This window comes from Schistocerca serialis, chromosome 9 (genome assembly GCF_023864345.2).
Source record: "Schistocerca serialis cubense isolate TAMUIC-IGC-003099 chromosome 9, iqSchSeri2.2, whole genome shotgun sequence".
Classification (NCBI taxonomy): Eukaryota; Metazoa; Arthropoda; class Insecta; order Orthoptera; family Acrididae; genus Schistocerca; species Schistocerca serialis.
In genome coordinates this window covers 490,530,081-490,558,059 of record NC_064646.1, presented here as the reverse complement: position 1 = coordinate 490,558,059, position 27,979 = coordinate 490,530,081, and the positions used below count along the sequence as shown (strand labels likewise).

Below are 27,979 nucleotides of genomic sequence, written 5' to 3'. Positions count from 1 at the left end.
ATGGCGGGAACCGAAGAAGAAATAAGGCACCACTGGAGTGCAACCAATGATAAAAAACAAGTCACGACGCGAGCCAGCCACGGCTCAATTATGTTCAAAACAACAGAATTCCACAAAACAATTCATTCTTTTTTTCAGACAAATTATAGACATTATTAACATTATTATTAATGTTATTATTATTATAATATTATTATTATAATATTATTATTATTATAATTATTATTATTGACAGCAGTTGAAGCTGTACAAATATGTTGATAAGCATAACTGTTATACAGCACTTGACAGGCCGCTGTGACCGAGCGTTTCTAGGCGCCTCAGTCCGGAAACGCGCTGCTGCTATGGTCGCAGGTTCGAATCCTGCCTCAGGCATGGATGTGTGTGATGTCCTTAGGTTGGTTAGGTTCAAGTAGTTGTATGTCTAGGGGACTGATGACCACAGATGTTAAGTCCCATAGTGCTTAGAGTCATATGAACCATGTAGAGCACACGCTAATTCAGAGTATACAACTATGAGCCGCCACTGTGGACGAATGTGTCAGCACTGCCAACAGAGACATCCAGTAGATCAGCGAGGTGTTTGGTCGTGATTAGTTGATCACCTCGAATGAGAATTGTCGCATATTTAAAAAAGGCAACTCCTGGAAGGTTGCCGAATAGCAGCCAGAACGAATAACTTACCTTGAAAGTTCTGAGAGTTCAAAGGAGACGCCACAGGAAAGGCGTGGGTTTGGGAATTGGCCGTAAATGTTATGTACACTCACGAGGTATCACGTGAGCTGACTTGTTGAGCCCCGAGGGCCGCAGTGCACTGGTTGTGACCATGATGTGGTCGTACCTGAGGCCGCACAGGGCAGTGTCCAGAGGCGCCAGCAGTGTGGTCTGCCCGCACAGTACAACGGCGGAGGTGGCGTAGCTCGTGGGACAGTTCAGAACAGACAGCGGTCCAAGAGGGACCTGTATAGCTCTGGCCTGCGAGCTGGACTTTTTGTATTTGCCCTGGCTCTCCTCACGCTCATACGTAGCCGTGTACCTCCCTCCATTGGACTTTGATATCAGGACTAGTGTAATTTCATCCAAGTCATTATCCAAAGTGACTCAGATGAGCAATTAAAGACTGCAGTTAATCAAGTCTTACCTTTGCTCGATTATTACCCGTCAGCGTTCTATAACTCTTTCAGACTGCCCGTTAGCCACCTCCACGTTAGTTGACTGGACGTACCTTCTCCAGTCTCCAGTGCACTGAGTGTCTGTACCGCTCCCTGGACGCGACACAGTGCCGCTCGTTCCAGCACTGCTGGAGTCAAAGCTGTGTGCAGCCGGCGGGCGCACGGGAGATGGACTGGTTTGCGCGACATTTTTTGCGATGACGACGTACGCCTCACCCAGCGGTTCACTCTGCAAGCGTCTGTGAATATCTGAGTGCTCTTGTTTTCCGCTGAAAGAAACACAATGACACGTCTCTGCTTGGAACGCACATCCGCTACAGACACTATTTTGAAAACCATATACAGGGTGGTCCATTGATAGTGACCGGGCCAAATATCTCACGAAATAAACATCAAACGAAAAAACTACAACGAACGAAACTCGTCTAGCTTGAAGGTTGACCCGCTAGATGGCGCTACCATATATCAAACGGATATTAAATGCGTTTTTTTAAAAAATACGAACCCCCATTTTTTATTATGTATTGTGTAGTACGTAAAGAAGTATTAATGTTTTAGTTGGACCACTTTTCTCGCTTTGTGACAGATGTCACTGTAATACTCACAAACGTATAATTACGTGGTATCACGTAACATTCCGCCAGTGCGGACGGTATTTGCTTCGTGATACATTACGCGTGTTAAAATGGACCGTTTACCAATTGCGGAAAAGGTCGTGTGCTATATATGCTGCTCGGTATCCTGGACGACATCATCCAACTGTCCGTACCGTTCGCCGGATAGTTACGTGATTTAAGGAAACAAGAAGAGTTCATTCACATGTGAAACGTCAACCACGACCTGCAACAAATGATGATGCTCAAGTAGGTGTTTTAGCTGCTGTCGCGGCTAATCCGCACATCAGTAGCAGACAAATTGCGCGAGAATCGGGAATCTCAAAAACGTCGGTGTTGAGAATACTACATCAACATCGACTGCACCCGTACCATATTTCTATGCATCAGGAATTGCATGGCGACGACTTTGAACGTCTTGTACAGTTCTGCCAGTGAGCACAAGAGAAACTACGGGACGAAGACAAAAAAAAAAAAAAAAAAAAAAAAAAAAAAAAAAAAAAAAAAAAAATCATATGTGTGTGAAATCGTATGGGACATAACTGCTAAGGTCATAAGTCCCTAAGCTTACACACTACTTAATCTAAATTGTCCCAAGGACAAACAAACACACCCATGCCCGTGGGAGTACTCGAACCTACGCCTCGACCAGTCCATGACTGCAGCGCCTTAGGCCGCTCGGCTAATCCCACGCATTTAACGACGAAGCGTCATTCACCAACAGCGGTAACGTAAACCGACATAATATGCACTATTGGGCAATAGAAATCCACAATGTCTGCGACAAGTGGAACATCAGCGACCTTGGCGGGTTAATGTATGGTGCGGCATGATGGGAGGAAGGATAATTGGCCCCATTTTATCGATGGCAATCTAAATGGTGTAATGTATGCTGATTTCCTACGTAATATTCCACCGATGTTACTACAAGATGTTTCACTGCATGAGAGAATGGCGATGTACTTCCAACATGATGGATGTCCGGCAGATAGCTCGTGTGCGGTTGAAGCGGTATTGAATAGCATATTTCATGACAGGTGGATTGGTCGTCGAAGCACTCTGACATGTTTCATTATTCACTTCTTTACAATAGTAATCTGTCCAAGGAAAATTGAAAATATGTAGGAGAAATAGAAAACACATTTTAACTCATCTTGATAATTTAATAATATTTTTATGCCGCCCCACCATGAACCACACATCTCATTGAGAGGAGTTTGTAACGCGCATCAATACAGACAGACGTACCGTGGGTGTAACCACAGTTGGCAGGAGTCGCAAAGAAACAGTCTTCATGAGTGACGCATGTAGCCTTGCAGCATTAACCAAAATCGCATTCAGGGGCGAACCTGCTGTATTTTGGCACCTGAAGTCGAGTTTAAAGTCGCCACCCCACTATCCTGCCGGCAACAATTGTACGAAAACATCATATGATAATTTTTTGGTTGGGTGCAAGCAATTTTCTGATGCAAATGATTAAATAAGGTTACATATTTTTAAATAGTTTTTGTCTATGGAAAAAAAATTAAAACACATTTTTGTAAATAAATCACTTACTTGATGATTAATGAAGCAATACAAAACCCAAACACTTTCTTACTAACAAGCGAATTCAACATGTAGCTTAGAAGTCCCTCTTATGGTTACTGGTTATAAGTTCCACCTGTTATACAAAAACACTATTTTTTATTATCGAAACATGTTTTGACAACTCTGTGCCATCACCAGTGAGTTTTGCTTATAGAAAACTGTAAAAAGTGATTTTGGCTTGTAACTGGTCTAACAAAGTGAGACCTAAAGAAAGGTTCTGTTCGCTTTTCTTCTTACCGCGATTTTACATTATATAGTTTTGCAGGACCATCTGTATGATGTCCTGCACTGATACCTTGTCGTCTGTAAACTTAAGCGATGTAAATGTGAATTTCACTGCAAGTTAACACATCCCTTGTTTTTAAGAAACGTTAGTTTGGAATGGCAAAATGCTTTGCGTATATATTCGTTATTACTCACGTTTTGTTGTGCCTGATCCTTCTTCTTTCGCATTCTGAGAGCACTGCACACACATATTAATGTACTTTGCGTAATTTCGGTTTTACAAATGCCTTTTCACTTCACAAACCGCAGTGAGCACTATGTTGTAGTGTTTCCCAATTCCATCGGCGTTCATTTGCTAGCGAGAGTGTTTGGCGCCGAATTTGAATTTTGTTTGCTTTTTTTTCTCTTTCTGCGGGCGCGCGCGCGCGCGCGCGCGCGCGCGCGCGCGTGTGTGTGTGTGTGTGTGTGTGTGTGCTCGCGCGCGCGTGTGCATGTATGTGTGTATGTGTGTGTGTGTAAGCTCCTTTAGCTGTTTGTGTTTCCTTTTCTGTAAAGTTCCTTCAGTGTGTTAAACATTGTGTCTTAACAGAGTGTAGTGTTTCATTTAAAACTTGTTTACCTTCTGCTGTTGCCTCTTATATGTGAAATTTCTTTTCTACTGTCAGTTTGTGGTGTAGACTGTGGCCGGACGTAAGTATTTTAAAATCTGTTGCTATTGTAATTGTGTGTTGGTTACGGACTGTTAGGTGGTCAGCAAACGTGCTCTAGGTACTGTTACTTTTTAGGGCTCTGAGGTGTTCTGAGTGTCTTGTTTAAAAGTTTTGCATGTTTTTTCTATCTCATTGGCAAGTGTTGCGTGTGAGTTAATATTTCCTGATCTGTTGAATTTATCTGCGTGTGTCTTCTGTTTTTTGAGTTTTTCTTTGTTGTGTTGTCTGTCCTGTATTCTATCTGAAGTCCGCGTTTCTTCAATATGTTGACTATTCTGTGGACAGCTCTGTTATTGTAAGCGAGAATGTGCCATTTTATTTTGTGTGTGTATTGTTGCAGTCTTGTATCTTGCATGTGGTCATTGTTTACAAATATTGCATCGCTTGGTTTGCAGATGATAAGGTATCAATGCAGGACACCATGCAGATGGTCCTGCAAAACCATATAATGTAAAATCACGATAAGAAGAAAAATGAACAAAAATTTTCTTTAGGCCTCACTTTGTTAGATCAGTTACAACCTAAAGTATATACACTTTTTGCAGTTTTCAATAAACGATACCCATGATGATGGCATAGAGGTGCCGAAACATCTCTGGGTAACGAAAAAATAACGTTTTTTTCATAAAAGGCGGAACCTTCATCCAATAATTTAACTGCAAACACGAAAAGAAATACAAGAGCTACAGATCCAAAAGATGAATCTCCCTTCCAACTTTGAAGCAAATTTTGAAACAGTGGGTAAAAATCGTCACCTGTAGCTGGATTTCTTTCGATTGTCAAAACTAACAAACTAGAGAGCACAGCCGGCCGAAGTGGCCGTGCGGATCTAGGCGCTTCAGTCTGGAACAGCGTGACCGCTACGGTCGCAGGTTCGAATCCTGCCTCGGGCATGGATGTGTGTGATGTCCTTAGGTTAGTTAGGTTTAAGTAGTTCTAAGTTCTAGGGGACTGATGACCACAGATGTTAAGTCCCGTAGTGCTCAGAGCCATTTAGAGAACAGAGCTTGACTCATACTGGACCTAAGATGATTCTTAAATGGTTCGAGTTTTTAAAAACTCATCTCTCATGATCCTACTAAACCACACAAAGTTAAGGTAAATCTCTATGTCAAAATGAAATTCTGAACGGTTTCGGAAAAATATTCAGTAACGAACAGTAAGACCCTTAAATATGTCCAACCATCAGGCTCTGTTTCTTAGAACTTTGGTAGCTAACAAGATACCTTGTTAGGCGTGGAATTTATGCGATGATACCATCTACAGAAATCTCATTATAATTGTAAACTATACTTTTTTCCAGTAGTGGGAAATTTACGCTTCACAGATTTGATCAGATAGCTGTGCTTTAAAAGAGCAGAACGTTCTGATATACGTTTCAGGATTTTGTAACGTGTACCGGTTTCTCGCAGAAACCTGTCGATGCACTCTGACGTTGACCTTCCCCGTTCCTGTTGCAAAGGCACTGTAGCCTTCTGTCCAGGCACAATTTTTTTTCTTGTTGATAGTTATACTTTTTTGCCACAGTATTACCCACCTAATCATACGTATCCTTCGCAAAACGAAGCTTTTAAGTTTCTTCGCGTATGTCCTATCTCTCTGGTTCTTCACTTTCGTGTGTTTTTACGTTGTGTACGTATCCACTCCAGAATTGAGGTAATTTTATACCTTCCGCATGTCGTTTTGGTCTGATGCTTTTTGAAAACTTGATGCTGTAGGGATGAAGGGTGTAGAAGGTTTAACAACATTCAGCACTCAGGTTACCTGCGACTGGTCTCTCACAACTTTGCCGCTCTCTTTTTTGACAACTGTGCTCCACTTGGGAGATGTTTTATGTTTATGTATATATTTTAAATTATATTTATGTAATTTTATTTAAAACTATATTTTTAGTCAATAAGAGCAATTGTTCGTTGATAAAAAGGAAATAATTAAAAAAACTGAGTTCTTTAAACACAGGCAGCATTTACTCATTGGAACTTAATGACACGTTACGTGCAAAATAAAGGAAATACTAGTACCGTACGTAAACAGTGTTTACGAATTATAGCCCAAAAGTTTTGTAGCATCAAAATACCTCAGTTTGATAAACATTTTTGGGAAGCGTTTCGCACACACTTCCCCTACAAGTAGCACACAATGTTAAGGGCAGTGTGACGTCACTTTATTTTCTGCAATATTTGGCCCAGTTCGTATCTCCGCGTGTTTTTGATGCTCCTCCTGCTATTGCTGATTTGGTGCTTTTGTTTCTGTACCCATCAGACACAACTTCATCCTCTCTAATAATGTGGGATATTTAGCTATTGCTAATTGCCTGAGAATCATTCCATTATATATTAGTATTAAGCTCCTTAAGAAATATGCTTTTACTTTATCTTTTTATTGGGACCATTTTGTAAAGAAGATAAGACTTAAATGAGCAGACGTTAAAAAATTAGAACATAGCGAGGGGCCATGTACTTATTTTGCGCGTTGCACAGATGTTCGCACACGTCCAGCTTTCCCTTAGTGCAGTTATAGACTCACATTTCTTTGGACACACCTGTATCTTCACATATGTCAACATTGCTTATATTAGAACTAAACAGTGAGACTTCATGGGAACGTAAAACACATAAACATTGTCTTGTTAAACAAAGCAAACTTGAATTCAACTTCTCTGTATTTATTGGGCAGGAGCTCAGGAGGAATTTCGCGTTTATTCTTGTTCAGTCTCGCTTTAATCAGTTTCAAGTTGATCAAGGGCCTGCCATGCCAGACACAACTATGCCAGCTGTCAATGGTTGTATCTCTTCCTGAGCCTTGTATGTGGGTAACAAGATGTTTAAGAACATTTGAAAGGCATATACCTTTAGCTGAAATGTGCGCGACAAGAAACTTCCGTTTCTACTACGGCAACCACCTTTAGTTCCAACTTTCTTTGTATTTTCAGGCAAATAATGGTTAAATGAGCAACACCCTCGAAATGGAGTTGCTTAGCAGTCATCAGATAGTCTTTAGGACTTGTAAGGTCCTGGGCCGAGACGCTTAGGGTTGCATGATTTCAAAGCGAGGAGTTCGGTGGTAAAGGCCTGTCCTGTTGGCGCTCTGCTCACTAATGAAATGGCGTGAGTGAGACATACATTTATTCCACTTAAGTGTTACCATAAAATCATCTCCGTGACCGTGAGGGCAGTGGGCGCAGCATGCAGCCTTGGAACACACTGACTCATCTACCCCAGCAAATTCTCGAGGTGCATTCTGGACTATTCAAACCCATGTCTGGCCATACTGATTTAGGTTTACCATGATTTCCCTAAATCGCTTGAGGAAAATGCCGGAATGGTTCCTTTGAAAGGACATTGCAGATTTCCATCCCCAGCCTTCCCTAATATGCTTGAGCTCTGTCTCTAATGGCCTTGTTGTCGATGGTAGGTTAAACACTAATCTCTTTCTCCTACTCTTCCTATTCTCAACGTTCTTGTCTCTGTTGTGGCTGCTCAAGATACATTGCGGTGCCATGCAGGGCTGCTCATGTTACACTGTGGCACCATGTAGGGCTGCTCACGTTACACTGTCGCACCATGCAGGGCTGCTCATGTTACACCATGGCGCCATGCAGGGCTGTTCATGTTACACCATGGCGCCATGGAGGGCTGCTCACATTACACTATGGTACGATGCAGGGCTGCTCACGTTACACTGTGGCACCATGTAGGGCTGCTCACGTTACACCATGGCACTGTGCCGAATCATTAGTTTAATTTGTCATGGGTGTAAAACGCTGAGACTAATTAATTATTTGTAGAAGAATGGGAAACCTGGCAGAGGCCGATTGTGGGCAACTTAGTTTGGGTTCTGGAGAAATGTAGGAACACATGAGGCAATACTAACCCTACATATTACTGTAGAAGATCAGATGAAGAAAGGAAAACCTACGTCTACAGCGTTTGTAGATTTAGAGAAAGCTTTTGACTTTGTTGACTAGAATGCACTCATTGAAATTCTAAATGTAGCAGGGGAAAAAATACAGGTTATTTACAGCTTCTACAGGAACCAGATTACAGTTATAACAATCGAAGTACTTGAAGGGGAAGCAGCGATTCAGAGAGCAGTAGCACTGAAATAAGGATGTAGCCCATGCAAGATGTTTTGAGTCTGTACGACGAACAAACAGTACAGTAACACAAGGAAAATTTGGAAAGGAAATTAAAGTTCAGGGAAAAGAAATAAAAACCTTGAGGTTTGTCGACGGAACTGTAATTGTGTCAGAGACAGCAAAGGACTTGCAGCAGCAGTTGAACGGAATGGTCAGTGTCCTGGAAAGAGGTTATAAGATGAACACCAGGCAGTTTAAAAGAATGTAAAAGAATGTAGTCCATATAAATCAGACAGTGACGAAGGAATTAGCTAGAGAATGAAATACTAGTTGATGAGTTTAGCTGTTTGGACGGTAAAAACTGATGATACTCGAAAAGAGGGGATATAAAAATATGTAAACTAACTATCGCAAGAAACGAATTTATGAAAAAGAGGAATTTCTTGACATCGCTATGTGTATGTAAACTGAACTTGCTTCCTCGTCCGCAAGTATCTGTGGAAACAAATATGGGGATTGTGATCCGGTTTCGATTAATAGATACCCTGATTCACGAGCATTGGTTTTGTATATTATTTATAAATATTTAGTTCAAGTTGAAAGAATTATGACGCATTATAGTTGAATTGTGAAAGTGATACCACTGGGGCCCAGCGAACTGCCGCCATTACTCGAGAGAGTAGCAGTGTCTTGTGGCAGTACAAAGCGTTACCAAATTCGCATTTCGTGTGATGGTCTGAGGGTAGAAGCTGAAAGGTTGTAGATTCGAATCCTGGCACGGTCACTTGTTTTTCACATTGCCTTTTAACCTAGTATTCACCTCTTAGCGATGTGGAGGTTCGCCAGAAACGAAACGTGGCTCGCATTCGAGCTCCCATTCGCCGGCTGGATAAGTGGTTAGGGACATGCAGGTCGACTGAGTAACATCCAGTTGATTACAATCGTTTCAGAACAACTGCAAAGCGAAAAAAAAACATATGAATCCGAAATCTGTGGTTTTCAATTATTTATGCGTAATGTTAAACGCAGCATGGTATGCAGTTTTATTTCGTACGTACAAAGAAAGTTTTCCAGCGGCGCAGCAAACGACTCAACTTCCAGATTTCTTTTTCCCTTGAGTCAATATCAAACATGCATGGGAACTCGATTCTTCGCGTGGTAGGGCGAAAGATGTTATTTTTTTGGATACTTCGATATAATTCAGAAGAGTGGTAAACGAGTCTTCACTAGCGAGAAATAGGTAAAGGTCTTTTAAAGATCATATAGACATGGACGTTACCTCCTTGAGCCGTCCGCGAATCGTGTTCGTGCCGTTTATTACTTGACATCTTGTCTTTGCGGTATTGTCGTCTCGTTTCTTATTCGATTTACGGGCGCCACTGAGTTGTTGGCTTGCCTGCCCGTGAGTGGCAGCAGCAGCGATTATCGATGAGAGCGCTGTCGTACTATCTTTGATGCGACCGCTAGTATTTCCGGGCCGTCGTGTGCAGTGAGTTCAGTCGGGGTTGAGTACCAGTGAGGTCTGGACAGCGAGTACTCGCCCGACCGTTTCCGGTCCCCTTCAGTTGGTCATCCTGTGGGACGTGGGTCGGTTCCTTGCTTGTGCGCAGATGTCAGGTGGCCAACGGCCAAGTGTTCCCTCTGCATGGTTGGGTCCTAGACAGTGTCTCTGGGTCGGTGTGCGTCCGAAGGGAGACGGGAAGCAGCAAGAGTGAGGTCCGGACAGCCATGACTCGCCCGACCGTTACCGACACACATCACTTGAGTGGGACCACCTTGGTGGGTCGTTCGGTCGGTCGTCTTATCGCTCGACGTGTATTTGGTCGCCGACCGTTTCTGGGTTCTCCGCGCGCGTCGACTTCTGATTCGTCCTTGTTGTTCCTCAGTGACTGCTTTTAGTATCGTTCGAGTTGTTTGTGGAAGTGTTCCCACGGAACCGTGTGTAGCTTGTGGTTTTGACTGACCAGTTATTGTAACGATGTCTGCGTGTTGGATGCAGTGAGTCGGTTGGGACGGAGCAGCAAGCAAGTCTCCGTGGCGCTAGGCCAGGTGAGGGCCGCTGGCGGTGTGCACACGCTGTCGGATCGCGAGGCGCTAGCTGCGAGAGCGACTAGTTCGTTGCCGACGGAACCTGGACGCTGAAGTTGAGTGATAAGTTAATCTGTTATGAAACCTCAACTATTGTGACACCTCTCCGTTCATTTGCGGGTTGTTGTCTCCTTGGTCATTCGGGCTAGCAGCGTCGTATGATGTGTTGGAGTCAGCGAAATCTTGCAGACATCTTCCTATGTCGTGACTAATTACTAAATTGACTGATACTTATCAGTGAAGTGAACTAGCAGTGTTTTCTGCCCTGTGGCCGTTAACGCCCCACTTTCCTGCCATGGTCGTTAGCGTAGTTTGTAGGCAGTGTCCCTTTTCCTCGTCGCGTTGTTGCAGTCCAGCACGGCTTGTAGTTCGACAGCCCTTTAAGTTGTTTGGTTCGTATTTGCTTAGAGTGATTATTGTTCCCCTGGCTGTTTTTAGACGCCAATTTCTAGAGGCGTAGTGCTGTTCGTATTCTCGTCCTCGGCCGACATTCTCCACCATCGCGCCGTTGGTCGGACAGAAGGAAATTGGTTAAATTGTTGGTCGGTCCTTGGGCCGTCCCTATTTTAGGTTGCCATCAGATTACCTAACTTCAACTCTTGACTGCCTGTCTCACCTCACGTTTTAGCTACCTTCACAGGCCGACCCTTGGAACACTTCTGAGCACCACTTGTTCTGTTTGTTTTAAATTTTGATTTTCATTTTAGTTTAACTATTGTACAAGGCCTATGGCCGCGTATTAATTCCGTTTTTTTAAATTTTACATGAAGGCGTTCATCCGTGTTAAATTAAAATTTTGACCACTGACTGTTCTAGAGAAAAATTTTTTTTCTTAGAAATTGTTCTATCTGAAATTGTTTTTAATTCAGGCCGTAAGCCGTTAGTTCTTCCATGTGTTATGTGTGGCTTTCAGCCGAGGATTGGCGTGAACCCCTTAATAAGGCCTTCAGTCACGTGTATTCTCTAAGGGAATTTTCTTTTAATAAGAAGCAAGGGGTTTATTCTAAATTATTTATCTGACTTGTTGTTCAGGCCTTTAGCCGTTGTTTCAAATTTGTTTGTGGCCTTCATCCGTGCAATAAGTTAATCAGGTTTCGGCCGTTTTAAAAGAAATTTTCTTGCTTAAAAAGATTGTTTATTAATGTGCCTTAATTATAGTTGTCCTTCAGACGTGTAGTGTAGGCCTTCAGCCATTAATTGTTTTTATTGCATGTTTTTACAATTTTTTCTACCTTCTACTTTTAATTGTTTTCGATTTCTAAGCCAGGCCTTTAGCCGTTCTTCGGTTTGCTGTATGGTTTTGGGCCTTCAGCCCAGAAAGCATCTCAAGTTTTTTTAAAGTAGGCCTTCAGCCGTATTGTTTAATTGTCATCTTTAAGCCAATGTGTAAATCAGTGGTTCTCAGAAAAATAAAGTTATATGTTTGATTGTGCAACTCACAGTAACTGTTTGCGGCCCCATCCACAACCTTAACCTTATCCTGTGCGCTCTCTGACCACCTACCCACCAGGTACCACTCCTTGAATGGCATACAGAAATTTCTTGAGGAGTAATATACAAAATTTTAAAACACTTGTACAGATCGTTGAGAGACGCATTTAGAAATATGACGACAATTTCAGACTGCCAATTTCTGCTTCCCTCAGATTAGCTGTCGTAATTCAGATTCTTAATTGACTGCAAATTATTCGAACAACGGGCAGTGAGTTACTCAGTTTTGAAGTATCGTAATAAAGATGAAGAATAACGAAATGATAACCACCTCGTCGTCATGCTGCGATATGAGACTTACAATTTGAAATAATCAAGCTTTTTAACCAATAGTTTCCCTGCAATCGTAAGTTATACGAGATGACATTCACTTACTTAATGTTATTCTCTGAATTTTATTCGCGGCAACCAAACAAAATACGCTACTCCAGTGAAGTAGTTGAGGGTATTTGTAGTGTAGCTTTGTACGGAAGTGAAACGTGAATGGTAATCAGTTTAGACAAGACGAGAATAGGTTTTAAACTGTAGCGTTACAGAAGACTGCTGAATATTGGATGGGCAGAGGGTATCACTTACTAAGGGGTGCTGAATCGAACAGAGAAAAAAAAGCAATTTGACGTACAACTTGAATAAAAGAAGGGGTTGGTTGACAGGATCAGATGGATGTAGGCTGCAGTTTTCAGAGATGAAGAGGCTTGCACGGGATAGACTTGTGTAGAGAGATGCATCAAATCAGTCCTTGTATTGAAGAGCACAACAACAACTACTACAACAACAATGTCGATACTTCAGAGACCCTTAACTTCAGTGAACATTGTACGTTTTGGTCCCACAAATGATACATTCATTTCTGTATACTTATAAGGCAGATTTTGTCTAGTTATGACACCAGCTTTTCTTTTTGAGATATAGAAAAAATATATTCGCATTTTAAATCCAATGAGCCACTTTTTACAAATATTTATATATTTTCATTTGGTTTTTAGTAGGGGTAAATGAAAACAGTCTCTTCATTTTTTCAGGTATACTACGACAAAGAATGCCCAGAAAGTTCCCAGCGAAATGATCAGCCGACCAAAGAGATTCCAGCTCCACCACTTCCGTAATGAAGATGGCTTCGCACACTGCGATTACTGCAAGACTCAGCCTCAAACATCGATACTAATGTTCGGAGCTTCTATGCTTCACGTAGCCCTCATAACTTCGTATTAAGTAGACTTTCTTCCGAAAATAAAGTTTAATCTAAATTACTGTTTCTGTGTGATTACTGTTTTCCTGCTGCTTCCCAGCCAGTTCACTTATGCTGTCTGATAAAGCCTCAAGTGTCATCCAAACTGTATGTTTTCTCCTATTCTTCGGTAAAGCGGTCAGGCAAAAGTTTCATTTGTCGTGACATAACAAAATATTTGCAGAATTACTAAAATATAAGGCAGATTAGAGAAGACCGACTTGATAAAATCCTTTTTCGGATGTACCAGTTTTATTTCTTGCTGATTACAATTTTGGTACGTTTCTAAGATCAGTCCACGTTCAGAAGATTTCTGGGTCTGACAATGAGATTTGTTTGGTTTAAAGTTCGCCCTCTTAGTAGCAGATCGATTTATATGATGGCTAGTTTAGATCAGTATTCAATAATCGATAGATCTGCTCAGCTGCATAAGCAACCAATCATATCCATATGGAACCACATATCAAAATATCACACATAAAATATCCCAGCGAAAAAACTGTATTCTGGATGCAAAAGGACAACAGAAATGCGAAATTTTTTTGTATTATATTGTAATTGTAACGCGGAATCTCTAATGACGAATATGTCGGCAATGATGATTTGATTGTTTATCTGATTTCAAAGAAAGAATAAAAACGTTGGTAAGTGTGTAGCAAGAAGACAGCCTATTGTGTTGGAAGTACCAGTTCAGAGATCTTTCGTACTGTTGTTGCAGTGGAAAGGTGTGCACAGCGTTAGCTTAATGGAGAAAAGTCCAAAGTTGGAAATATAAATAACATCACCATTTAAATAAGTAACTATTCTCTGCAGACGGACCATCTAACCATCATCTCATGCATTTATGTTGAATAAAAGAATGGCTGTAGTAAGAAAATAAACTATCCTTTGCGCGATCTTTCACTCGTTGCCAAGGAATACTGTTCTGATCGCTTGGCATTGACATATAACGTGTCGATCTCCTCAGAAGGGACTGAATTTGAGTTATTGCAGAATCAGTAACAGGAAGCAGCAGACTGGGGGAAAAATGTTGTCACTTAACGTAAAAAATCGTGGATCGTAATGTATTTCTCACCGCCTGTCCTAGAAGCATCGAAGTAATCAAGTCTGGAGATGGTTGCTCCAACAACAAACACTTGACCACTCATGTGAGTTATCAGAAAGTTACCTCACAGTAATCCGCTGTGGCTTTCTTTGCAGTAGATTTTCTCACAGTCTGAAATGAAGTAAGAGAAAAACTTACATTATCTCTATATTAAAATCGACATTATAATAAAATGAACATTGTTCACGTAAGTCGTATTGACAGTCCATCAGTGGCCATTCTAGTTCTTGTTACAGGCGTCTACTTGTTCATTCCTGCTTGGATAGAGGAATCCAGCTTTCCGACTAAACTTATGTACAGTGCTAACTGAATCTTTCACTTTTTATTCAGTCTTTTGTACTGTCTCACATTATTACAACGCATCATTAACACATACAAGTCTTAACCCACAACTCCTTTACAATGAGTCGTCATTTTACTTAGCTGAAACACGATAGTGCAAATCCGCATCGCCCAAGGCTTGCGAGTAACGTTACAAATAATGTACGACGGAAAAAAAGCAATTGAAATAGAATATTCTAAATTCTTTGGTGCTTATATTGGTGAGACTTTGAACTGGAAGTCACATGCCACATATCTTAAATGACTTAGTTCTGCAACTTTCGAATTTCGGATTACAGCAGATTTTGGAGATAAGTGTCAAAATACTGACTTTCATTTCCTGTCCTCATTCAGTAATGTTTTATGGCACCATATTCTATAACAACTCTTAGTCAAGAAGGAAGGTTTTGGTTGCACACGAGCCCTTTAAACAGTTGTGCATACTGACCAACTGTCCCGCAGTACATTTACTATTTTACGATTTTTGTTATCAGCGATCTATCGGTTTGAAAGCTACAGTAACAATCATAAATCCGATACTTGAAGTAGAAGTAACTGACACTGCCCGTCACCGGACCTTAGTGGTACACAGAGAGGAGTGACGTATTCAGCCATAAAAAAATCTTTGACCGGCTGCCAAGTTAGGTGAAGCATTTAATGGAAAATAAAATTAACTTCAAAAGCAAACTGAACTGTTCGGGAACTTCTTCAACTCCTTCCTAAACAGAAAGTTTTTCTTACTTAATATCAACAGGTTCAACCAGCGTAGACGACGTTTATAAACAAGATCAGATCTTGAAAGTTCCCGTCGTATTACAACTTAGTGTCGGACCGGGACTCGGACTCGAGGCCTTTGTCACGGGGCAAGTGTTTTACCTACGGAGCTACCCAAGAACGATTCACGAGACGTCCTTAGAGCTTTATTTCCTCCAGAATCTCATATGCTACCGGGTCGAGAATCGCGGTTGGGTAGCTCATATGGTGAGGCACTTGCCCGCGAACGACATAAATTCCGATTACGAGTCTCGGTCCGGCACATAATTTTAAACAGCTAGGAGATTTCGTTTCAGCGCACAGTCAGTGACGAGAGTTTAGCCGGCAGCAGATAGATGACATACGCACTGTTTTATGTCTGGCCCCTGAAGTGCATCTTCGTACCGTATCTTTCACGGGAATGGCCGAAGATCCACGAGACTTCCGATGAAAACACGCACTGTTCTGTTGCTTGATATCTGACGCCTTGTATTGTAACTGATCTCTTCTATACGCACCGACTGAGCAGTTTTCGTTGATGTCCTGTGATTTTGTTGCGAAGCAAGGTTCTTCTCCTTACTCAACCCGAACTAGATCACATTATCACAAACATGATGAGTGAAGGTAAAAAAAAAAATACATGTTCACAATGCGGAGAAAGCTACGATTAAAACAAGAATTAAAAGATAAACGGACAGTAGGCATATCAATTTAAGTGTATCGCCCGACAGTTAAAGGGGCAAATATTTCTGTAGTTTATGAGGAAAACAGTTTAACCGACATCGTAATTTAATGTTCCACGGAAGAACGCACAGGCATGACAGAATGCTTTTAGTAAGAAAATAAAATACCTATTGCGCGATCTTTCACTCACTGCCAAGAAATACTGTTCTGATCGCTTGGCATTGAGATATAACTTGTCGATCTCCTCAGTAGGGACTGAATTTGAATTATTGCAGAAAATCAGTGACCGGAAGCAACAGACTGGAAGAAAAATATCGTCACCTAACGTAAAAAAGCGTGGATCGTAATGTACTTCCCAGATAATATCACATGATACCTATACCGTGTGAAAACTCAAGGGAGCAACAAAATACAAAGTGCCTGTCCTACAAGCACCGAAGTAACCAAGTCTGGAGATGGTAGCTGCAACAACAAAAACGTGACTACTCATGTGAGTTATCAGAATGTTGTAAGTGATTTAGGCGTGACAGATACTGGAAGAAACTTGCTAGCTATTGACATAGCAAACGGAACTCGGTTCGATGAAATACATAACACAATAAGAGACACACTATCTGATTCCAAAATCTAGCAAATTCATGTGGCGACAAGATACATTTGTAACACATTCGGTTCCATGGAATACATAACACAATAAGAGACACACTATCTGATTCCAAAATATAGCAAATTCATGTGGCGACAAGATACATTTGTAACACACTGAGCAATATAATAAACTACATCGAGATGTCTTGAGACGGAACGACGATGGTACCAGTGTAGAAGCGTGGATTAACGAGAGCAGCACTTACGATAACCTGTGTGTGTCAAGCCACAAGACGTAAGCAGCCCAACGCGTTGACTCCTAGAAAGAGAAGACTTTGTTCTCATTATTACGGATAGTGTTCGACGCGAAATGTTGATAAAGTACCGCAATGACTGCATTTGCATCGATAGAACGAACTTCTATGGTTTTGAATGAATTACGCCTCGTAGGCTTGACGACGTGGGAGAATGTTTTCCTTGTGTTTTCTTTATTTGAAACAGATCAGCAGCTCAAGAGGGGCCATGATTGTTTTTTAATGAAATAACAGTAGAAAGTAAAACAGAGGGTCAGATGTGTAAATCAGATTTAGCTGAATCATTTTACAATGCTTGACTTCCAGTGAAAAGACCGTGTCAAAAGACCATTTTTTGGGTACAGAGACAAGGTATGGATAAAAAATATTTGCAAGGAAATTAAATCGGAAAAGGAGAAGCCGACGTGCACAATCTCAGGGGACGCCTGATTCAGTAAGGACAAGTTATTTTTTGTGAAGAGCTTCTACTTATTCTTTGCTCTCTGCAGCTCAGTACTGTACTTTTTTATATTTTCTGCTGATCTCAAAATTCAAGCCGTAAAAAAAATGATTTCCATAAAGAAGCGATTGTGTGTTGCATGAGTTTGGAATCAGCTCCTGCCATCAGCACAGAGCGAGTGCGTAACATAAAAATACCTCACTTTTGCAGATGCACTTAGTTTCAGAGAGTTTACTTATTCTTTCAAAGATAATAGAGTGTTATTTTCTGCTACCAAGATCAAGTTGACGCTAAAATCACCGAACGTCGTACACTACTGGCCATTAAAATTGCTAAACCACGAAGATGACGTGATACAGACGTGAAATTTAACCGACAGGAAGATGTTGTGATATGCAAATGATTAGTTTTTCAGAGCATTCACACAAGTTTGGCGCCGGTGGCGACACCTACAACGTGCTGACATGAAGAAAGATACCAAACGGCAGTTGGCCGGCGTTGTCTGGTGAAACGTTGTTTTGGTGCCTCGTGTAAGGAGGAGAAATGCCTACCATCACGTTTCCGACTTTGATATAGTTCGGATTGTAGCCTATCGCGATTGCGGTTTATCGTATCGCGACATTGCTGCTCGCGTTGGTCGAGATCCATTGACTGTTAGCAGAATATGGAATCGGTGGGTTCAGGAGGGTAATACGGAACGCCGTGCTGGATCCCAACGGTCTGGTATCACTAGCAGTCGAGATGACAGGCGTCGTATCCGCATGGCTGCAACGGATCGTGCAGCCACGTCTCGGTCCGTGAGTCAACAGATTGGGACGTTTACAAGACAACAACCATCTGCACGAACAGTTCGACGACGTTTGCGGCAGCATGGACTATCAGCTCGCAGACCGTGGCTGCGGTTACCCTTGACGCTGCATCACAGACAGGAGCGCCTGCGATGGTGTACTCAACGACGAACCTGGGTGCATGAATGGCAAAACGGCATTTTTTCGGATGAATCCAGGTTCTCTTTACAGCATCATGATGGCCGCATCCGTGTTTGGTAACATCGTGGTAAACGCACATTGGAAGAGTGTATTCGTCATCGCCATACTGGCGTATCACCCGGCATGATGGTATGAGGTGCAATTGGTTACACGTCTCGGTTCGCATTGACGGCACTTTGAACAGTGGACGTTACATTTCAGATGTGTTACAACTCGTGGATCTACCCTTCATTCGATCATTACGAAACCCTACGTTTCAGCAGGATAATGCACGACCGCACGTTGCAGGTCCTGCACGGGCCTTTCTGGACACAGAAAATGTTCGACTGCTGCCCTGGTCAGCACATTCTCCAGATGTCTCACCAATTGAAAACGTCTGGTCAATTGTGGCCGAGCAACTGGCTCGTCACAATACGCCAGTCACTACTCTTGATGAACTGTGGTATCGTGTTGACGCTGCATGGGCAGTTGTACCTGTAAACTGTTGACTCAATGCCGAGGCGTATCAAGGCCGTTATTACGGCCAAAGGTGGATGTTCTAGGTACTGATTTCTCAGGATCTATGCACCCAAATTGCGTGAAAATGTAATCACATGTCAGTTCTGGTATAATATATGTGTCCAATGAATACTCGTTTATCATCTGCATTTCTTCTTGGTGTAGCAGTTTTAATAGCCAGTAGGGTAAGTCTAAAGATCGGATGACTTTCAACGCTACCATTTCACGGTGTGGTACAAAATGGTGGAGCTGCTCAATGCTTGTATCGAGAATGGTTTTTCGGATCGCCTCAGTCCATCACATGGCATTTTCTTGTAACCACAACGACGGCAGCGACGAACTAGTACGTTCAGAATAAGGAAGGTTGACTAGAGTGCTGCCTGGATGCTCACCGAGTGTTGTGCGCCGAGTGTACGACAGCTTGCGTCACTGATACACAAGGCCGGCATCAAGCTCAAACTGCGCAAGCAGCTACTGGGGGAGCCAAGTTATGAGCAGTGCCAGAGGTGTCCTAGTCCAAATCTGTACATGAAATGGATGATGATTAGTAACGAAACCAACTCAGTACCACACCCAATAGATCTTGCTTTATTTTTAAATGCCTTAACAAAAGCGCAAGGAACATCAGCTAATGTAGGGTACAAGGTTCGGCCCCAAATGATTTGCTGCTCGTATGGAAAAATGTTCTACAAACTTTCTTGCAGATAATGTTGTGAAACGAATATCAGGCAGAAGAAATGCAAAAGTGATTCAGCGCCAGATCCACTCGACTAGCATGAGGCATGTAGGCTGCCTACATGTCAGGGGCAATGACGTCGTCAATTACCTTGGATGCCTGATGCCAGCAAGATGTTGGAGGCGGGAAATTTAAAAATTCAAGATGGAGCATCTAACACGGTATTTCTAATGAGAAATTGGGAAAAAAATAACAAACTGAAAAAATACAAGATTGCTGAACTAGCTCACATGTGCTAATAGCCTTTATGACACCTTGGTCGAAATTATACCATCTGTCTGTAGTTCGCGTTATGTTAAAAATAAGGAAAGATGTTGATAACACTGCGGTATTTCCAGGCCAAAAATATGTAAGCTTTACCTGAATTTTGCTTAAGTTGGCGCCATGTTTGAAAGAGTCCTATTATTAATCAAATACATAAAGATACTGATAATACCAGTGTAACTTGAGACAGGGGTATCGTCAGGAGTGTCCCAGGGAAGTGTTCCATCAAATGGATGGGGTGAGTAGCAATCCAAAACACTTGGTAGATGACGCCATGGTATGTGCAATAGTATCGCTATCGAGTGACAATTGAAGGATACAGAATTTATATTTCGATTAATGAATGAGAGCTTTCTTCAAATGTAGATAAATGTAAGATAATGCAGATGAGTAGGAAAAACAATCCTGTAATATTCGAGTACAGCATTAGTAGTGTGCTATTTGGCGTAGTTACGTCGATTAAATATCTAGTTGTAACGCTGCAAAGCAATATGAAATGGTATGAGCACGTAAGGACGGTAGCAGGGAAGCGAACTGTCAGCTCCAGTTTATTAGGAGAATTTTTGAGACGTGTAGCTCATCTATCCCATTGCTCGAGGTATCTCCACCATGTCGGATTAAAGGAAGACATCGAAGCAATTCAGAGGCGTGCTGCTAGATTTGTTACCGGTAGCCGGCCGCGGTGGTCTAGCGGTTCTAGGCTCGCAGTCCGGAACCACGCAACTGCTACGGTCGCAGGTTCTAATCCTGCCTCGGGCATGGATGTGTGTGATGTCCTTACGTTAGTTAGGTTTAAGTAGTTCTAAGTTCTAGGGGACTGATGACCACAGATGTTAAGTCCCATAGTGCTCAGAACCATTTTTTTTGTTACCGGTAGGTTCGATCAACATGTGAGTACTACGGAGATGCTTTATGAACTCCAATAAGGTTCACAGATGCTGAAGACAATGTTATTTTTGTGATACAAAGTAAGAAAATTTAGCGAACAAACTTTTGAAGTGGACTGCACAACATGTCTACTGCCACTGACGTGTATTTCGTGTAAGGATTAGAAAATCAAGATAAGGCAAATTAGAACCCGTATGGAGGTATATAGGCAGTCGTTTTTCCCTTCCTTTATTTGCGAGGGAAACAAGGAAGGAAATGAGTAGTAATGATACGTAGTACCCCCAGCCGTACACCATATCGTGGCTTGTGGAGTATGTGTGAAGATATAGATGTATGGACAATTAAATATTGTTCCATAAAACATATGATGCTTGTCGAGAGTTACAATGTTAATTCAACGTCTAACATATCTGCAAGAAGACTTAAACTTCAACATCAATACAATGTTTATGTCAACGTTGTTTTCGCATCTTATAAATAATATATCATCAATTCACACACACAGACACACACACACACACACACACACACACACACACACACACACACACACACATTTAAGAGTTACAATGATATCTCCACATCTAATGTGTATGTCAGACTACGTAAAGGAAATTGGCATTCCTGTCAAAGGCTAGGTTAGTGTTGGTACGAAGAACGAAGTATCAGCGCCTGTATCGTCTTCTCGTGTTCTATGCTGCAAAAATGCAATCGATGATATTGTCTGACTGTTATTACTTTTTATGGCATTTATTCTAACCCCACGAGAGATAAAGTACAAAACGAAGTTTTGCTGAAGGCTGCGACATTTACCAATCGGCCCAATGGTATCAAGGCTTTCTAATACATCTATAAAATGTATTTTCGCAACCAGCTACTACCTAATAACAAAACATAATTGTAATGCTCCCAAAAAAGAGATGTAAACACACAACATAACCAAAGATAAACAACCTGACCAAGAAACGTATGGGTAGAAGGCATTTTGATGAAATCTCTATTCCGTTGTTAACACTTTTGTATTGTATAGACTACAGAATGGCCAAAGACAATAGTGGAACAAGTTATCACACTTGATATTCCTTTGCACCACAGATCTCTGGTTGCAAACAAAAATTTGATTGTTACACCAAAATAAAATTGTTTATCAAAATAAGAAAAGATATCGAGTAGAAAAACTTACACACAGGTACCTTGCCATAATACGTAATTAAATATCTCTAATATCAAATGAAAATGTGTTCTTTGCACCAAAATAAAATTGTTTCTCAAAATAGTGAGATTTCGAGCACAAAACGTGCATGGTTCTACTGTCATAACTTCGTTGTTCTGTAACATATAAAACACATATGGCTTGCATATTGGCTGATTACACTTACACCTTAAGGTACACTGGCGACAGCCGAAGTTAGATTATTGTACATAGCTTTGCAAGGCGCAATAGACCCTCAAATTAAATATTAACACTTCTAAATTGTCTGTATTACTTATCAACATAGTAGTGCTTATTCGCACTACTGAAAGAATTATCGGTTTGTTGTCGGCTTGTCGACGAGCTTTGTTCGATCTTTGTGCCATGCATTAAATTTATAAAATAACACAAAAATTTGATCTCCAATATTACTAAACACACATGAGCACTGCTTCTGTTCTAACTTTCAGCTGAAAATGGACATATTGATGAGAACGGTTTGATATTTTTAGGAAAGTAAACAGTGGCATTCCTTTGCCTAAAATTGACAAAAACTTACTTAAGATAAAACCGTTATCAAAGTCAGCCAAACGTTATAGTGACTCCCATGGTAGGGTATTTAGTTCACCCACCAGTACAAAATGTTTTTCATCTTTCGCTTATACTGCTGGCTTACACTATCACACAATAAAGACTACACGACTCTTTAGCCTCCATACATCAGCACATTAATGAAAATTGTAGCAAACAGCCCAATATATAGCAACATTACACCAGAAATGCAACAAATTCACATTATAACAGCAAAATTATAACAAATTCTCCACAAACTGACATCACAGCAAAACTGTAACAAAAATCACCATGCAATGACATCTTCTATCAAAATCTGCCCCATTAGTTTAGTGATCTTGAATGGTAATGGGCGATCTATAATAATTTCTTGAGAGACGCCGAACTTCTTAACTAATATCGCCTGTAAACGACCTTTATTGTCGATTACCAGTTTCAGTAAGCATGGATACAATATCAAATTATACAGAGATAAAATTAAGTATAATAGCAGGTGCACTGTAATAACAAAACTGTGGTACAAGATACCTTGATGAAAGGTTATTACATGTCTCCTATACCAGCTGTCCAAGCACGCTTTTTTAAAAAAGTTCCGGGTATATGACGGACGAGGTGAATATCGCACAAGTGCGCCTATGTAGAAGCTACTTTACAATTTGGTGCAATTTCCACAAACTGATAAGCAATAAATTGCTGTTTGACGATATTTTGTAATTTATAGAAAGCTGCAGACATAATTGTAAACTTATTACAATTTTAAAAGTTATAAAAATATACAGAAGTAAAGTTACAAGTTGCGCTGCATATGACAACCTAAGTAGTTACCACATATGCAGGTAAAAAATAATTGCAGTGATAGTGGATAACACACTTAAGTCACATAGCAACAACGGTTAAACAATGTGACTGCTAATGTCAGCGTCACAGAATCTGGAGTCTAGTACTTAAAAAATATCGGCTCACCACGGTGACATTAACGGAAAGGCTAAAGTCGATGAGTTAACAACACATTAAATAAACGTAAAAACTCTAGGTAATGGACAACACAAATTCACGTGTAAGACACTTGACACAGCCACAAAATTCTCGTTTACTATGTTTCGTTAAGGGTATCTCACCATGAGCTGTATTTCCCGTACGACCATGTCGCAAGTATATCAGGAATCCGGTAAAACATCGACATCGGTGCGCCCGGAAGAAGATCCTGCAAGAACGGGACCAACGACTATAGAAGAGCATCGATCAACGTGACAGAAGTGCAATCTTTCCGCAAACTGCTGCAGATTTCAATGCTGGGCCATCAGTAAGCGTCAGCGTGCGAAAACTTCAACGAAACATCATCGATATGGGCTTTCCGGAGCCGAAAGCCCACTCGTGTTCCTTGATGACTGCACGTCACAACACTTTACGCCTTGCCTGGGCCCGTCAACACCGATGTTGGACTGTCGATGACTGGAAACATGTTGCCTGGTCGGACGAGTCTCGTTTCAAATTGTATCGAGCGGATGGACGTGTACGGGTATACAGACACCCTCATAAATCCATAGACCTTGCATGTCAGGAGGGGACTGTTCAAGCTGGCGAAGCGTCTGTAATGGCGTGGGGCGTGTGCAGTTGGAGGGATATGGGACACCTGGTACGTCTAGACACTACTCTGACAACAGGTGACTCGCACTTAAGCACCCTGTCTGATCACCTGCATCCATTCGTGCCCATCGTGCATTCCGACGGACTTTAGCAATGTCAGCAGTACAATGTGACCAACCTACACGTCCAGAATTGCTACAGAGTGGCTCCAGGAACACTCTTCTGACTTTACACATTTCTGTTGTCCACCAAACTCACCAGGCTTGAATATTATTGAGCATACCTGGGATGTCTTGCAACGTGCTGTTCAGAAGAGATGTAAACCCACCGTACTCTTACGGATTTATGGACAGTCCTGCAAGGTTCATTGTGTCTGTTCCCACGAGCACCCCTTTGGACATTAGTCGAGTCCATGCCACGTAGTGCTGCGGCACTTCTAGTGTACTCGCGGGGGTCCTACACGATATTAGGCAGGTGTACCAGTTTCTTTGGCTCTTCAGTGTAATATCTGAGTCTTTTTGGACAATGTTGTTAGGCGCTCGCCAGTGGACGCAACCGGAGCTGGCGCACTGAGTCAGTTTCCCACTGGCGCCACGGGCGGCGCTTTTGAGTTCGCCACCAACCGCAAGCACAGATCAATCAGCAAGTGGATGACTGGGCCGCACTTAGGTGGGCGGCGAACTTCAAAGAGCTGCCTGTGGCACCAGTCGGATAATTCCACTGAATATCTAATTAGGCATCCCTACAGTGATACTGGTAATAAATTGTCAGTGCTGTCACGACTGCGCAAATGCACATGTGTACGAGGCGAGCGTTTCCTTGTGGAAATATGCAGTGCTTTGATCAAAAGAATCATAGTTACTGCCAATTACAAAATTATCTGCCACAGCGTGATTATATTTTGTCCAGGATTGAATGCAAACCCCAGCCTCATACGAGATTGATCTCATAAACCACGCATTATCATCTAAGGACAACATCAAGTAACTCAACATCAATTAAGGGAGTTGACATATGGTGTTACACAAGGTGTAATAGAGTGACGTTTTAAAAATCTGGAAGATTGTAGGCGATGAAATTTTGAGGAACCTATAGCCGCAAATGTAAAATAAATTTTTACAGAACTACGCAGTTTCCATGCATTCGGTAGGCTACTCGAAATACTAGAGTATTGTAATTTCGAAAAGGTTTATCGACAGTAAAGTACGATCCAATACTATAAACCGAATCTGTGACTTCATTACTTCAGTATGGCGACCATGAACTTCGTTACACGATGTGGGACGACGCATTTTGTTTTCTCTAAGATCTCGCGCTCTCCTCTGAGGGTATCAAATGCTGTAAAGATGTGCTCAGTAAGCACAGGTATTGCTCCTTACTGGGGTTTACAACGCTATGCCCAGGCCTGACGATCATAGTGCGCTTGAGCACCATCGTTCTGAAACCGCAAACAACAGCTGGAAGGGAATGTCTGTAAAGTTCAGGTATGCATTGCTCAGAAAGTACAAATACCATTCGTTGTTCAAACGATCTGGTAAAGTGCGTGGTCCAATAAAGTGACCCCACGAATTCTAGCGCAAACGTTCACTCACAATCTCACGTTGGTAACTTCTCGGACAGATTGTGTAGAAGCTTTATTTTATGCTTCCATCTATATGTTTCTTATATGGAAAAGTTCAAAATTTCATCCTCTACAATGACCCAAATTTTTAAACCATGATTCTGTTGCAGTCTATATACTGATGAGTGAAAACATTATGACCACTGCATATGCTGAAGCAGGGGAAGTATGAGGGGCGTTCACTGAATAACGGAACGCACTGTTTCCTGTCGACCAGTTTCGGTAGAAAAATGCAGAATTTGTTGTGGGACATCGTGGAACACTCCCACTTCAGCCTCTATAGTTTAAGAAGTATCGATAGGTGGCCGAGCTTACGTAGCCTTCAAAATGGCGTCTGTACCGGAGGTGTGATCTGAACAGAGAGCTGTCATTGAGTTTTGACGCAAAACCAGACAGCAGATATCCATAGGCGCTTGAAGATGTCTAAAGAGACCTGACAGTGAACAAAAGCACGGTGAGTCGTTGGGCGAGGTGTCTATCGTCACAACAACAACTTCGCGCAGACCTTTCAGATATCCCGCGTGCCGGCCGGCCGCATTCGGCTGTTCTACCTTCAGGTAACTGAAGAAACTACTTCTGCGTGTTTGGCCCCACAAAAATGGAAACGAAATTCTCCATGACATAGCAAGGCCTCATACAAGTGTATGCACCAGAGAGGAGTTCACATAATTTCGTCGGAATGTTGTTGCTCATCCAACCTACAACCCGGATCTCGCACCTCCAGATTTCCATCTGTTTGGCCTAGTGGGTGATGCACTCCGTGGGCAGCAGTACGTGCATGTTGGGGAGGTTATTGTTGCAGCAAATCATTGGCTCCGACGTCAACCGGTGGAGAGGTACAATACTGACATACAAGCCCTCTCATTAAGGTGGCGCATGCTTGTCGGACTGAACTTAGACTGTGTTGAAAAATAGGATTTTGATGCCAGAAGAGTGGGAAATGATATGTTGTGTTGGAATGATTCATAAAACCAGCCTGCTTTTAGAAAAAAATGTGTTACATTACTTACTGAATTCTCCACGTATACAGGGTGGTCCATTGATCGTGACCAGGCCAAATATCTCACGAAATAAGCGTCAACCTAAAAAACTACAAAGGACGATACTTGTCTAGCTTGAAGGTGGAAACCAGATGGCGCTATGGTTGGCCCTCTAGATGGCGCTGCCATAGGTAAAACGGATATCAACTGCGTTTTTTAAAAACAGGAACCTCATTTTTTATTACATATTCGTGTAGTATGTAAAGAAATACGAATGTTTTAGCTGAACCCCCTTTTTCACTTTGTGATAGATGGCGCTGCGATAGTCACAAACACATGGATCACAATTTAGTTGGTAACAGGTAGGTTTTTTAAATTAAGATACAGAACGTAGGTACGTTTCAACATTTTATTTCGGTTGTTCCAATGTGATACATGTACCTTTGCGAACTTTCTGAGAACGCATGCTGCTACAGCGTGATTACCTGTAAATACCACATTAATGCAATAAATGCTCAGAATAATGTCCGTCAACCTCAATGCGTTTGGCAATACGTATAACGACATTCCTCTCAACAGCGAGTAGTTCGCCTTCCGTAATGTTCGCACATGCATTTACAATGCGCTGACGTTGTCAGGCGTTGTCGGTGGATCACGATAGCGAATGTCCTTCAACTTTCCCCACAGAAAGAAATCCGGGAAAGTCAGATCCGGTGAACGTACGGGCCAATCCACCAATCCACCTGACATGAAATATGCTATTCAACACCGCTTCAACCGCACGCGAGCTATGTGTCGGATATCATCACGTTGGAAGTACACCACCATTCTGTCAGGCAGTGAAACATCTTGTAGTAACATCGGTAGAACATTACATAGGAAATCAGCATACATTGCACCATTTAGATTGCCATCGATAAAATGGGGGACAATTATCCTTCCCCCATAATGCCGCACCATGCATTAACCCGCCAAGGTCGTGATGTTCCACTTGTCGCAGCCATCGTGGATTTTCCGTTGCCCAATAGTGCATATTATGCCGGTTTACGTTACCGCTGTTGGTGAATGACGCTTCGTCGCTAAATAGAACACGTGCCATCGTCCCGTAATTTCTCTTGTGCCCAGTGGCAGAACTGTACACGACGTACAATGTCGTTGCCATGCAATTGTTGGTGCATAGAAATATGATACGGTTGCAACCGATGTTGATGTAGAATTCTCAACACCGACGTTTTTGAGATTCCCGATTCT

General features: G+C 41.9%; 1 protein-coding gene across 2 annotated transcripts in view; it reads left to right on the top strand.

The window, feature by feature from the left end:
* Nucleotides 1-27,979, top strand: part of LOC126418523 (uncharacterized) — a 202,846-nt gene that overhangs the window by 56,660 nt on the left and 118,207 nt on the right. Inside the window, exon 4 of one of the 2 annotated variants that reach the window (XM_050085325.1) lies at nucleotides 12,991-13,156. The exons of the other annotated variant lie outside the window; for it this stretch is intronic. The gene's annotated coding sequence lies outside the window, so the exon portion shown is untranslated. Of the gene's footprint in view, nucleotides 1-12,990; nucleotides 13,157-27,979 lie in introns of those variants that run through there. 2 annotated transcript variants of the gene reach the window in all.